Consider the following 14,049-nt stretch of genomic DNA (forward strand, 5'->3'; position numbering starts at 1 on the left):
AACCTTCGTTATGGTCCAACTCTCACATCTCTATGTGACTACTGGAAAAACCATAACTTTGACTATGCATAACTTTTGGAGGCTAAAAGTTCAAAATTAAGATGTCAGTAGATTGGTTCCCACTGGAAGCTCTGAAGGAGAATCTGACCTGTATCTCTCTACTGGTTTCTGGTGAGGGCTTTGATACTTGGCTTTCCTTGGTAGGGGCTTCCTTGGTGGCTCAGAGGTTAAAGAGCCTGCCTGCAATGTGGGAGACCTGAGTTCGATCCCTGGGTCGGGAAGATCCCCTGGAGAAGGAAATGGCAACCCACTCCAGTATTCTTACCTGGAGAACCCCATGGACAGAGGAGCTTGGTGGGCTACAGTCCACAGGATGCAAAGAGTCAGACACGACTGAGCAACTTCACTTTCCTTGGTAAGACCCAACCAGTCCATCCTAAAGGAGATCAGTCCTGGGTGTTCATTGGAAGGACTGATGTTGAAGCTGAAACTCCAATACTCTGGCCACCTGATGTAAAGAGCTGACTCATTTGAAAAGACCCTGATGCTGGGAGGGATTGGGGGCAGGAGGAGAAGGGGACAACCGAGGATGAGATGGTTGGCATCACTGACTTGATAGACATGAGTGTGAGTGAACTGCGGGAGTTGGTGATGGACAGGGAGGCCTGGCGTGCTGCGATTCATGGGGTCGCACAGAGTCGGACACGACTGAGCGACTGAACTGAACTGAACTGAACTGAACTGAACTGAATGGTATCTGCATCACTCCAACCTCTGCCTGTGTCTTCACGTGAGTTTCCTTGTCTGAGTCTCTCTGTCTTTTCTCCTCTTCCTATAAGGACAGTAGTCACCTTGGATCTAGGACCCACCTTACTTCAGTATGATCTGATCTTAACTAATTACATATGCAAGACTCTATTTCCAAACAAATCACATTCTGAGGTTCTGGAAAAGCAACACTATTCAACCCAGTACAGACCACTTTCCAGAACTTTAAACAATCCATAAAAACTGTTCCTCCAATCTCCTTGTTTTTCTAGTTGTCTTATTTAGTGAAAGTCTTTATGAACTCATTCTTCCAGAAGTAGTTGTGGAAATAAAGCAGGTTGGAATAATAAATAGCCTTGCAAGTATAAAAAGTATTCCATAACACATATTATTTATCATTTTAGCAAATGAGAATTCTTAGTAAGTGACATTTTACAAATTAAAATCATAAAATTAAAATTGCCTGTCATTAAAATTTTATCTTTTTTATCTGAATGAAAATTAATGATTTTAGCCTTTTGGGGAGCTTTCTTTTCTTTTGTCAATATTTGAAAAATTGTGGTAGTGAGGTAAAGCATATGAACTGGCACATATAATGTTGCTTGCTGTTTCTGGCTTGGGTATTATGTAGAACTTGACATTTAATTTCAGTTCCTAAGTGTCTCTAGTAAAGAAGGAAGGTATGTCAGTGGTAGGTATTTGCTATTTGGTTTTGACTTGTTAACATCTCAACCAGCTTCCTTTTTGAAGGGGGATCTCTACAGGTTAATTTAATGAGGCTGAACTTCATTGCTAGGGAGACTCTTCTGGGGGAACTTCTTGGTATTGAAAATTTGAGATTATTCTTGGAGACCACTGTCTTCCTCTTGTCTCCTTCAGAAATAGTAATGATCATAGGCAAGGTTTGTTTAGGACTCCCTAAGAATCAAGTCCTGTGGAGACAGAAATCAACTGAAGCACTTCAGCTAATTCTCCCAAGAAGCCTATGAAGCAAGCGCCATTATCATTTAGTCATGAAGATGAAGACATAAAGTTTTGGCTTGGCCTTCCTACTACTAGCTCAGCAGCTTAGGATTACAGTTCAGATCCCTTATCTCCAGAGACCCAGGTCTATACCACCACACATACTGCTTGCCCCACCCTCTGAAGGGACTATTCCAAATATTCTGTGCTCATTAAAACTCTGACTCCTCATTTCTTGGCAGATATTCACTACTCCTAAGTAAGAAAAAATAAAAACCATAGAAAGATTCCCTTAATATCCCAACATTGTTGCTCAGTCAGTAAGTTGTGTCCAACTCTTTGTGACCCCATGGACTGCAGCATGCCAGGCTTCCCTGATCTTCACTGTCTCCCAGAGTTTGCTCAAACTCAGGTCCATTGAATCAGTCAATGATGCCATCCAGCCATCTCATCCTCTGTTGCCCCCTTTCCCTTTTGCCATTAATCTTTCCCAGCATCAGTGTCTTTTCCAGTGACTCAGCTCTTCCCATTAGGTGGCCAAAGTACTGGAGCTTCAGCTTCAGCATCAGTCTTCCCAATAAATATTCAGGGTTGATTTCCTTTAGGATTGACTGGTTTGATCTCCTTGCTGTCCAAGATATTCTCATGAGTTTTCTCTAGCACCGCAATTCAAAAGCATCAGTTCTTTAGCTGCACTCAGCCTTCCTTATGGTCCAGTTCTCACATCTCTACATGACTACTAAAAAAATCATAACTTTGACTATAGGGACTTTTGTGGGCAAAGTAATGTTTCTGCTTTTTAAAACACTGTCTAGGTTTGTCACAGGTTTTCTTCCAAGGAGCAAGCATCTTTTAATTCAATGGGTGCAGTCACTGACTGTAGTGATTTTGGAGCCCAAGAAAATAAAATCTACCACTCTTTCTACTTTTCCCCATACTTACCATGAAGTGATGACAAGACGCCATGATCTTAGTGTTTTGAAAGCTGAATTTTAAGCCAACTTTTTCTCTCTCCTCTGTCACCTGCATCAAGAGGCTCTTTAGTTGCACGGTTAGAACCCAATACTCAGACCTCCCTGTTCCATCTCTTCCCTATAGGCAGCACACACCTCCACCAAATCTCTGACCCCACCCTTTTCTGTGCTCATGGAAACAACTACTAATTCAATTACTCCTCTTCATGGACTCATCATCAATATTTAATGTGCTAGGACTTGAGCCAACTTCATGACAAGAAACCTTTACCTTTCAGCTAACAACCTCTTTCCCTCTCTCTCTGTCTTGTTCTCACTCTTGTTCTCTCTCCCATTCTCTCTCTCTTTCTCTTCTGTGGATGAAAACATGATTTTAGTTGAGCATGGCAACCCGCTCCAGTGTTCTCGCCTGGAGAATCCCAGGGACGATGGAGCCTGGTGGGCTGCCGTCTATGGGGTCGTACAGAGTCAGACCCGACTGAAGCAACTTAGCAGCAGCAGCAGCAATCACATCAAATCACTCAGGAAAGAGGCACTAAAAGAAAGATGCAGACATAGAAATGTTCATCTGCATAAGAAAGTAATGATTAATGTAAAAAGTAGACAAAAGAGTAAGTGAAATATTTGCTGAACACAAAAGGAATCATTGATCTTTCTCCTTTCAAAAGACAAACCTGTAAAATGTCCTTGCTCTCTCCATTTTATTATTGCTCTACCAATTTATTCTCATCTGTCTCATGCCTAATCATTCAACTAAATCATTTAACCTTAGTCTGTAATGTAATTTTGGAATCCAGTGTACAGCTTTAAGTTCTAAAAGTCCTTCTGAATAGTATTAGAAAAAGTTTCCTGGGCCTTACTTTTGTCTTCTGTTATAATTCACACTCCTTGTGCTATGCCACACTGCCCTTTCTCTTAATCTTCTTTGCCAGCACCTTCATTTTTACTTTGATGTGATTTTTTTTTTAGACTGTGTAATCATATAATAGGTTTATGCTTAGGTTTTAAAGAAACTGCCCCCTGTTTTCTGAAGTGATTGAACTATTTCGTGTTATTATCAGGAGGCTATAGGAGTTCCAGTTCCTCCACATCTCATGAGTACTTGGTAGTTTTGACTTCAGTCAGTTAATAAAATGTGGTGCTACCACTGTAATTTGGTTGGCATTTCCCTGGTGATTAATAACTGTTGAATATTTTTCATTGCATAGTGGCCAAGCATATGTCTTTGATGAAGTGCCTTTTAAAGTCTGGATCATTTTTTATTGGATTGGTTGCTTTCTTCTTGTTGAATTTTGATATTTCTTTATACATTCCAGGTAGAGACCCTACATTAGATACATCATTGCAAATATTTTCTTGTAGGCTATGATTTGTCTTTTAATTCTATTACAATGAATTTTGATGAGTCAAAAGTTGTGTTTTATTTTGTTTTTGGATTTTAAGTCCAATTTGTCAATCTATTTTTGCATGAATCATGCTTTCAGTGTCTCATTTGAGAAATCTTTACATAACTCAAATTCATAAATATAGTACCCTATTATTTCTTCCAGTAGTTTTATAGCTTAAGATTTCATATTTTGGTCAATAATTCACCTTGAATTACTTTTTATATATAGTGATGGATATAGATAAACATTCAATTATTTTGTGATGAATACCAATTGTTTTAGCACCATCTGGTGAAAAGATGACACTTTCCCTTCAAATCCTCTTTACCTCTTTGTCCAAAATCAATTGTCCATAGATACATAAGTCAATTTTGGGACTCTCTATATTGTTCTACTGATTTTTTTGTCTGCCTTAATGCCAATATCTGTAATAAAATCATTTTTAGTCCCAAATTTGTTTTTCTTTTTTAAAAAGTTATTATAACTATACTATACCCTTTGCATTTCCATAGAATTTTAAATTAAGCTTGTCAATTTCTACACATAGTTTACTAGGTTACACTGAATTTATAGTTCAATTTGGGGAAAACTGGTATCTTAAAAGTATTGTCTTCTGACCCATGGAAATATATCTTTCTGCAATTTTTAAGATAAAATTTAATTTTTCCATAATGTTTTATATTTTTAACTGTATAAGTCTTTCACATATTTTGTCAGATTTATTAAGTATTTGCTTTGTGCTGTTATAAGTAGCATTTTTATTTTACATTTCAGACTGCTCATTACTGTTATTTATAAGTATAATTGATTTTTGTATATTCAGCTTGTATCCTGCAACCTTGCTAAAATTACATATTTGTTCTAGTAGATATGTATAGATTCCATTAAGTTGTTTATGTAGTTCATTATATTATCTGCAGCTAAAAATCAATTTACTTCTTTCTTTCCAATCTGCATTGTTTTTCTTTATTTTTCTTACCTTGCTGCTGTGGTTGGACTCTCTAGCAATATGTTAACTAGAAGTTCTGAGTGCAGTTATCTTTGTCTTGTCCCTGAATTTAAGTAAGCAGTTATAGGGCTCAATTTGCTTGCTTTTTTTTCTGGGCTTTCAAAAATTCTCTTCTAGGTTGACTGACATTCCATGTCTTACAAACTATTGTTTCAAATATTTTGTCTGTTTTTGTTTGTTTGTTATATGTCAGAGTAAATTTAGCTCCTATTTGTCCATCTTGGCCAGAAATGTAAGTCTATTTTGGCTTTATAAATGTTTAATGTTGATATTAGAATTTCTTCTCTCATAAATATTATATTGCTGGGGAATGTTATCTACTTTCAGAACTCTGATTGTCATTTATACACAAATCCCTCTTACATTTATATCTCTAGCCCAGGTCTCTCATTTTGAATTTCAAGGGTATTTTTCAATCACCAAGTCAACATACAGTTTCACATGAAAATTCACAGGCCAGTCAGATGTGGCATGTCAGGAATGAACCCATGCTCACCCCGCCACTTACTTGATCTATTGAATTTCCTGTCTCAGCAAATGGCATCATCGTCTATTATTCATGTCAGAAACTTGGAAGTCAACCGTAACTCTATCCCATTGCTCAAATCCCACTCAATCACCAAGTCCTGTTGAGTCTACCACCATAAATATGTTTTAAAAACTCTCTGTGGTTCCTTTCAGCTACCCATCATGTCATTTCCTTTCAAAGCCCTCTCTTATGGGTTAAGTTATGTCTCCCCAAAAGATGTGTTAAAGTCTTAACCCCTGATGCCTGTGAATGTGACCTCTTTTGGAACAGGATCTTTGCAGATGTAACTAGTTAAGAGGAGGTGGTGTGGGTCAACCCGATTCCAATAGGGCTGCTGTCCTTATCAGAAGAGCAGAGACACAGAGGCAGGTCCACGTGAAGACACACAAGTAAAATACGATGCGATGTTGGAGACAGAGAATGGAGTAAGGTGTCTACAAGAAAAGGGATGTGCTGATGATCAGCACGCCTAGAAGCCAAGAAAAAAGCTATGGAATAAATCCTCCTCTAGAGCCTTCAGAGGTGCCTGATGACACCATGACTTCTCACTTCCAGCCTCCTGAATGGTACCTTGTTCTAAGCCACCCAGTCTGCGGTACCCTGCTATGGCAGCCGTAGGAAACCAATAAGCTTTGTTAACCGCGTTTCAACAAGAACCACTCAAACAATCCCTCTATGTGTCACCTGACATCATTCTTGGCCTCGCTATATGCCACCCACCATGCGGAAGTCAGAGTGGGCTTTAAAAAGGCAGATCTGATCACACTGTTGCTCTTGTTAAAAACTCTTAGCGCCTCCTTCATATTTCAGGATGGAGTTGGGGAGGGTTTTAGACTGCAAGGAGATCCAACCCGTCCATTCTGAAGGAGATCAGCCCTGGGATTTCTTTGGAAGGAATGATGCTAAAGCTGAAGCTCCAGTATTTTGTCCACCTCATTGGAAAAGACTCTGATGCTGGGAGGGATTGGGGGCAGGAGGAGAAGGGGACGACAGAGGATGAGATGGCTGGATGGCATCACGGACTCGATGGACGTGAGTCTGAGTGAACTCCGGGAGTTGGTGATAGACAGGGAGGCCTGGCGTGCTGAGATTCATGGGATCGCGAAGAGTCGGACACGACTGAGCGACTGAACTGAACTGAACTGAATACAGTCTAAATGGAGCCCAAGCATCACCTCCCCAGCCTCCTCTCTGCAATGCCTTCTTCTCTGAAAGTAAAAGATGCTCAGTCATGTCCGACTCTTTGTGGCCCCATGGATTATACAGTCTATGGAATTCTCTAGGCCAGAATACCTCCCTTCTGGAGGTAATATCTCCCTTCCCAACCCAGGGATTGAACCCAGGTCTCCTGCATTGCAGGCGGATTCTTTACCAGCTGAGCCACCAGGGAGACCTTCAGTGTTTTTCCTCCTTCAACAAGCCGAGCTCATCTTGCTCCTGAGATGTAACACACTGCTGTTCCCTCTGCTGGGAATACCCTGGTCCCTTGGTTGACTTCCATTGATTCCTTAGAGACCTACCGAGAAACCACTTCTTCAGAGAAACCTATTCAAGGTACTTGATAGCAATGTTATACCTTTATTCTCCTCCATGCTCTTTCTTCACGAACTAATACCAGGGCACACCTTCAGAATATAAAGTGCTTGTTTTTTTTTTAAATTCATATAATGGATTCGATGTAAGTGCTAAGTACCCGTGGGACTCACCATCCATGGATATGTCTGTGCCTTCAGCCCCAGCATCCTCAGTATCAATGATTTCCACATACCTTCTTTGCCCAACTATCTCTCCTCTCAACCCAGCTCTACATTTCCAATCGATTCTAAGGTAAAATGAGTCACCCAAGCCCAAAAGATCTGAAAGAACTGAGAACTGGGGAAGGAATCAGGGTGTGAAAAGACAATGAAAGAGAGACATGGAAGCAGAAAAACCGAGCAGCGTATTGGGAAGGACACCACTTGCCAGCTGGCTTAGAAAATGCTGGTCTTACATTTATTCAATTATTCATTAATCGTTTACCGCATTTAACAAATCAATGAATGGATTGGTTCCTCTTATGTATATTTATATGTGTAGTCCTTGCTGGATACCTCCCTCTTCTCTCCAGGGGCTTTTGTTGTTAGTCTTTATTCAGGCCATCTTTGGAGGGGGTCATTTGTTTGATAAACCTGATTTAATTTGTACTATAATATTCTGATGGAGCCAAGGAATACTGTGATCTGTTCTATTATTTTTATAATAAGAACTTCTGAGTTCTGCACCCTATAAGAGACATGCTGGTAAGCATTTCTAATTATTCAGTATGTTTGGAAATATACATTTTAGAAATCATTTACTCCCCCTGAAACTTCTCCCTTTTATTCATACAGAATACATCTTTAAGTCTGATAAAGAGGAAACTGTGAAACTATTACAGGGGAAATTTAAAAAAAAAATCAGTCTGCAAGATGATAATCAAATAGTAGAGGGAACAGGAATGTAATCATCAGTAAATTTGAAGCGAAAACCAGAAAATGATTTAACCAATTTTAAAAATGTGGCTATGTACTATTTTTGAATAAAAGGCTATGTAAAATGCAGTGAATTTCAAATATATACTTTTGTTTGGTCTACAATGAAATATTTAGAGGAAATTGATCATCAAAGCCCTGTTAAACATAGTCCCTATAATTGCCTGCTATCTATTTCGGCATTTCCGACGAAGTAAATGGAGTGACCAACGTCAATGGGCAACATTTAAAAAGCCATTTCTTTGCGATTTAGAATACTTTGCCACCCCCGGGGACATGCTTTGAATCTGGCAAGAACATTAGCTGATCATGCTACTTCAACCTGACAGCTTCAGATTTTTAACAGGGGAAAAAGCAGAACTAATGGCTGTGAATAAGCTTAAAAGCAAGGGAACTTATCAATCACGGTCAACAGCTGTATTTTTGGAAGTTAACAGAGGTACTTCTAAAAACACAAAAAGTCAATAGATATTTTTCTTGCAACTAATAATTTAAATCAGGTCTTCTTCATTTGTCTCTCCCCCAGCCCCTAACCTGCTTCCTTTCTACTCTTATTCACTATAATATCCTTGTCAACATTGATTAACAGGAAAATGTTCTCTTTAGTCGTACCGTTTCACTTTCCAGAAAGGAATAATACAGCATCTAATCTTATGAAAAGATAACTCCAAAGATGAATGAAGCAAATCAAATTATTAAAATGATTATAATCCTTTCTCTTCCCCTTCTGATTGTGTAATAGAGAGCATATACACACAATGCTGTCTGTAACTGGTACATTACTGAGTAATGACTATAACTATTTATCTTTTGATTCAACCTCAGGCACATAACGTTTTACATATATATTTCAAAGAGCTTGAAAATGCGATTATCTGTTTTGCTTTACAATCATTTCAAAATATTCTACTATTGTATTCTTCCACAGAGGCCTCCGACCCATTCTTTTCCAGAACAAATTCATTTTAGAACCGATTCCTAGTGTGACAGTGATTAAGGAAGCACAATAATTAACTCTGCTTACTTCACCGGAAAAGTGGAAAACATTTAATTTCATTCTCTAAAGGATTAGGATCAGGCCAAGTCGTTGGTCCTTAGAGTATGATGAAATAAATATTCTCAGTATGGAACCCCAAGGCTAAGAACCTGTTTCAGATGCTATGATGGTCCTTTCTCAAACTGAAAGGCCACTTTTCCATTAGCATAGCTTGACTATTCGGGAGAGAGTTTAAAACGCATCAGGATTAATTTCCTCCTTTGCAGGTTGCCTGACATCATTTGTAAGGGATAGTGAAACACTGAAGAGGCAGCTACGCTCCAATAAATTAACTCTTTACCTGGAGAGATGGACAATATAAATACACACAATGCATTAGAATGTGGCCGTGCCCAGGAATTGTGGGCATTACCCAGGGAACCATGGTCTCTGGGTGTGTCTAGGACTTTTTTGATGAAAGTGAACATTTCTTGAAAATGGATTTTTTCCAGATAAACATTTACATGTAAATGCATAAAATTTAATGTCAGGCTTAATAACGTAATCTTTAAAGTCAGCTATCCGGATTTGAATATTTGCTCCAACATTTTCACTGTGACCTTGGGAGAGATACTTAACTCCAAGACCTCAGTTTTCTCATCTGAAAAAATAAGGCTTAATAATTTATTTTAATTGTTTTGGAGTACTCAGTGTTTGCATCAGGTTTGAATTAGATCTACTGAGATTTCTCTTTTGGGTAATATACTAACATGGGCTTCCCTGGTGGCTCAGTGGTAAAGAATCTACCTGTAATGCAGGAAATGCGGGTTTGATCCCTGGGTCAGGAAGATCCCCTGAAGAAAGGATTATCAATTCACTCCAGTATTCTTGCCTGGAGAATTCCAAGGACAGGTGAGCTAAACCATGGGGTTGCAAAGAGTCAGACATCACTTAGTGACTAAACAACAACATATATACATATATATATATGAGATTTTTATCCCAACCAAACTTCCCAATGAAAAGAGTCACATTAGCATCTTGAATTCAGCTAAGTCATAGCCAAGACTCCTCACCCACCGATGTGAGAGGATGTACTTTTAAGTCATTAAGTTTCATGGTGATCTGTTACTCAGCAATAAATATTAATGCAATAACTAATCAGAATTCTCTGTTTGGCTTAATACTATTTCATCTCTAAATTATTATTGAAGGTTATATGGTCACAAACATACTACTTTATGAGCTATTTTCATCAGTAAAACAAACAAATACTAGAACGTCAAGAATCCTGTGGAAGGTTTTGAATTGTTAGTGAACTTACGTGGAGAAGTATTTGAAGATTAATTTCTTTGAAATAGGGATGAACGGCTCCCATCACCATAGTTACAGATCTATAATATGCTGCATGGAACACTGTATTTTCAGTTGAAACTGCTGATCGACCCTTCCCTACTTTTCCTAATTCGAGTTACTGTTTCAGGGAGATGGCTGATGATTAAAATGCTGCTTATTAATTTTTGTGCATTACTCAGGAAATATTCTGTACTATGTGGTTTTCTAAGACTATTCATAAAAAGAGAGACTGCAGACAATGCATCATCCTATCCTTGGAGTGAGATCTGCAACTGATGGTGTGGGTTTCCCGGGTGGCACTAGTGTTAAGAGCCCACCTGCCAATGCAGATTAAGAGACAACAGGTTCCGATCCCCTTTCTGACTTGATCCCCTTTTCTTCTAAAGAATAGTAACTCAACCTTTGACGAGGTAAACCAAAAAAAGTGGACAGAATTCATTTGTTTAGGTGCAAAGCTGAACTAATTTTTTAAAGCCCTTTTTTTGTTTGTTTGTTTGTTTTTAAGGTGATAGAATTATAGTTGCAACTGTCTGGTCAGTAACTGATAAAATGCTATATCTATGCACCCAGTGGCCTGTGGATTTTCTTTCCTTTTTTTTTTTTCTAATGCACCTCGAGGTTAACGACTGACTGTTTGCTGATGATACGATTGCGCCTTCTGCAAGTGTGTATGGCCCAGACAATTTGCTTATCTCACCTTGGCAAAGCTACTTCGGCTCAGGTAGATTTTTTATTAAATACAATTTTCCTAAGGGGAAAAAAAAATAGGAAGAAAAAGATGATGTGTCTAGTAAATAGCTGTAAAGGAAGTCTTCTGTCCTTGTGCGATCGTATCTTTGTAGATACTGTACTTGGTCCTTAAGTGTGTGCTAAGTGGCTTAAGTCATGTCCAGTTCTTTGCGACCCCATGGACTGTAGCCCACCAGGCTCCTCAGTCCCTGGGATTCTCCAGGCAAGGATACTGGAGTGGGTTGCCTCATCCAGGGGATTCAGGTTGCCCTCTTCCAGGGGATCTTCCCGACCCAGGGACTGAAGCCATGGCTCTCATGTCCCCCATATTGGCAGGTGAGTTCCTAACAAAGAGTACTGTCTGGAAAGCCTGACACAATCAAGTATAAACTGCAGTCCAGGATGGGATGTCATACTGTCCACAGTTTCCAAACATATACCAATTTTTATTGAAATTCATATATATAGATAATTTTAAGATATGTAATATGACCAACCTAGACAGCATATTCAAAAGCAGAGACATTACTTTGCCGATTAAGGTCCGTCTAGTCAAGGCTATGGTTTTTCCTGTGGTCATGTATGGATGTGTGAGTTGGACTCTGAAGAAGGCTGGGCGCTGAAGAATTGATGCTTTTGAACTGTGGTGTTGGAGAAGACTCTTGAGAGTCCTTTGGACTGCAAGGAGATCCAACCAGTCCATTCTGAAGGAGATCAACCCTGGGATTTCTTTAGAAGGAATGATGCTAAAGCTGAAACTCCAGTACTTCAGCCACCTCATGGGAAGAGTTGACTCATTGGAAAAGACTCTGATGCTGGGAGGGATTGGGGGCAGGAGGAGAAGGGGATGACAGAGGATAAGATGGTTGGATGGCATCACTGACTCGATGGACATGAGTCTGAGTGAATTCCGGGAGATGGTGATGGACAGGGAGGCCTGGCATGCTTTGATTCATGGGGTCGCAAAGGGTAGGATACGACTGAGGGACTGAACTGAACTGAACTGAATATGATTATATATATATGAATATTATATCAACATTGGATTCTAGAATGTTTTAGGAGTCACAGATATAGGGAATGAAGATAAAGGAAAAACTAACAAAAGCTTATTTTACCATGAATATACTATAAGAGTCTGTCTTTCTGCTGCTGCATTTTGGTCTAAACTTTCCTACACCACGATTTACTCAGTTATGAAATAGAGATAGTAAAATGATTTATCTCATAAGTCTGTAAATGAGTTAAAACCTGAGGAATCTTTCAGTCCAGCCTAGTTCCCCAGAAAGACCTCAGTAACTGTTAGCGGCTGTGGCGGGCTCACTGTATGCTATATATTATGAGTTAAGAGACGCTGTGCTTAATAGATTGGATATGCTCCTTTGCATCGTGCTTAGAAGGTTGGATTGTCCTGTGCAAAGATTTATACAAATGTAAACCAGGTGTCTCACACGTATTCCGCCTTCAGGGTTGGGTCATGCTTCCCTTTAATGCCTAAATAGTAATAGCCCGTGTCCCTTTGTGTATTATGGCAGAAAATCGAGTCTTTTATGGGGTTTCTCTCCCCACGTCTTCCTGGGAATCTCTAGAAAATGCTTACATATCCCACAACTTTGTATGTCGTAGTTTCCCACTGCCCTTCGGCAAAGCATCTGCCTTTAGACGCCCACTGGGCACTTCTCAACGCTCGCCCTTTCTTTTTGTTCTGGCTTCCTCGGATGGATCCTCCCACCCCACGCACCACCGTACACACACACCACACTGTGCGGCATCACTTCAAGGTTGGATCTGCCCCATGGTCCCCAGCAACACAGGTAAAATCAGGCTCTCACTGGGCACAATTTTCACTGAAGCCTGCAGAACCCAAAAGACATAGCCAAGTAGGGGGTAAAGAAATCCCACTAGTCAACTGTCTACTGCATGGTGTTGCTTAATAAACAACCGGGAAGCTCAGAGGCTGGCCACAGTGACTACTCAGTTCTTGTTCGTGGTCCTGCTGGTCTGAGGTGGCTCAAGCAGAGGCTGCTGGAATTTGGTTCTGAGCTGTGATTTAGATCTAACTCACTCACATGCAGAACCCACCTGCCAGTGCAGGAGACATAAGAGAGACAGGTTGAATCCCTGGGTTGGGAAGATCCCCTAGAGGAGGGTTTGGCAATCCACTACAGTATACTTGCCTGGAGAATCCCAAGGACAGAGCAGCCAGAGGGGCTACAGCCTATGGGGTCGCAAAGAGTCGGACATGACTGACGCGACTTAGCACACACAGACTCACACACCTGCATGTTCCTCTTCCTGCTGGGACCCTGGGTGACACAGGGCATGTTCCTCTTGTGATGCACGGCAGGGACACTGGAGGCCAAGACATATCACAGAAGTCCACTTAAAGCATCTGCCACATTACATTTGCTAGATAGCGATTGGCAGAAGCACGTTTCAATCAACAAGTCCAGAGGTAACAGTTGGGTCAAAGGATGTGCAATTAACCTGCCCTCCTGGAGGGTCTGTGAAGTCATGGAGCAAAGGAGCCAGGGGTCATCCTATCACCGTAGAGAATGAAGACTCCAGAGTAGTAAAATGAGTACCACCTCTGATCACTCTAAGACTTACCAGGCTAAGCCCCTTCCACAGAGGTTTTAAAAATGGTCGTATCCCCCCAACCCCAATTTTTTGGCAAACTGTAAGGCCTAAATTACCAGTGGAAGTGTCTTTAATACATTTATTGACAGAAAGCTATTTGTAGTGTCCAGAGAAGACTAAAGTGTGTTGGTTGCTCAGTCATGCCCAACTCTTTTGTGACCCCCATGGACTATAGTCCGCCAAACTCCTTTGTCCATGGGATTCCCT

The sequence above is a fragment of the Ovis canadensis genome, chromosome 10 (assembly GCF_042477335.2).
Source record: "Ovis canadensis isolate MfBH-ARS-UI-01 breed Bighorn chromosome 10, ARS-UI_OviCan_v2, whole genome shotgun sequence".
NCBI classification, from domain to species: Eukaryota; Metazoa; Chordata; class Mammalia; order Artiodactyla; family Bovidae; genus Ovis; species Ovis canadensis.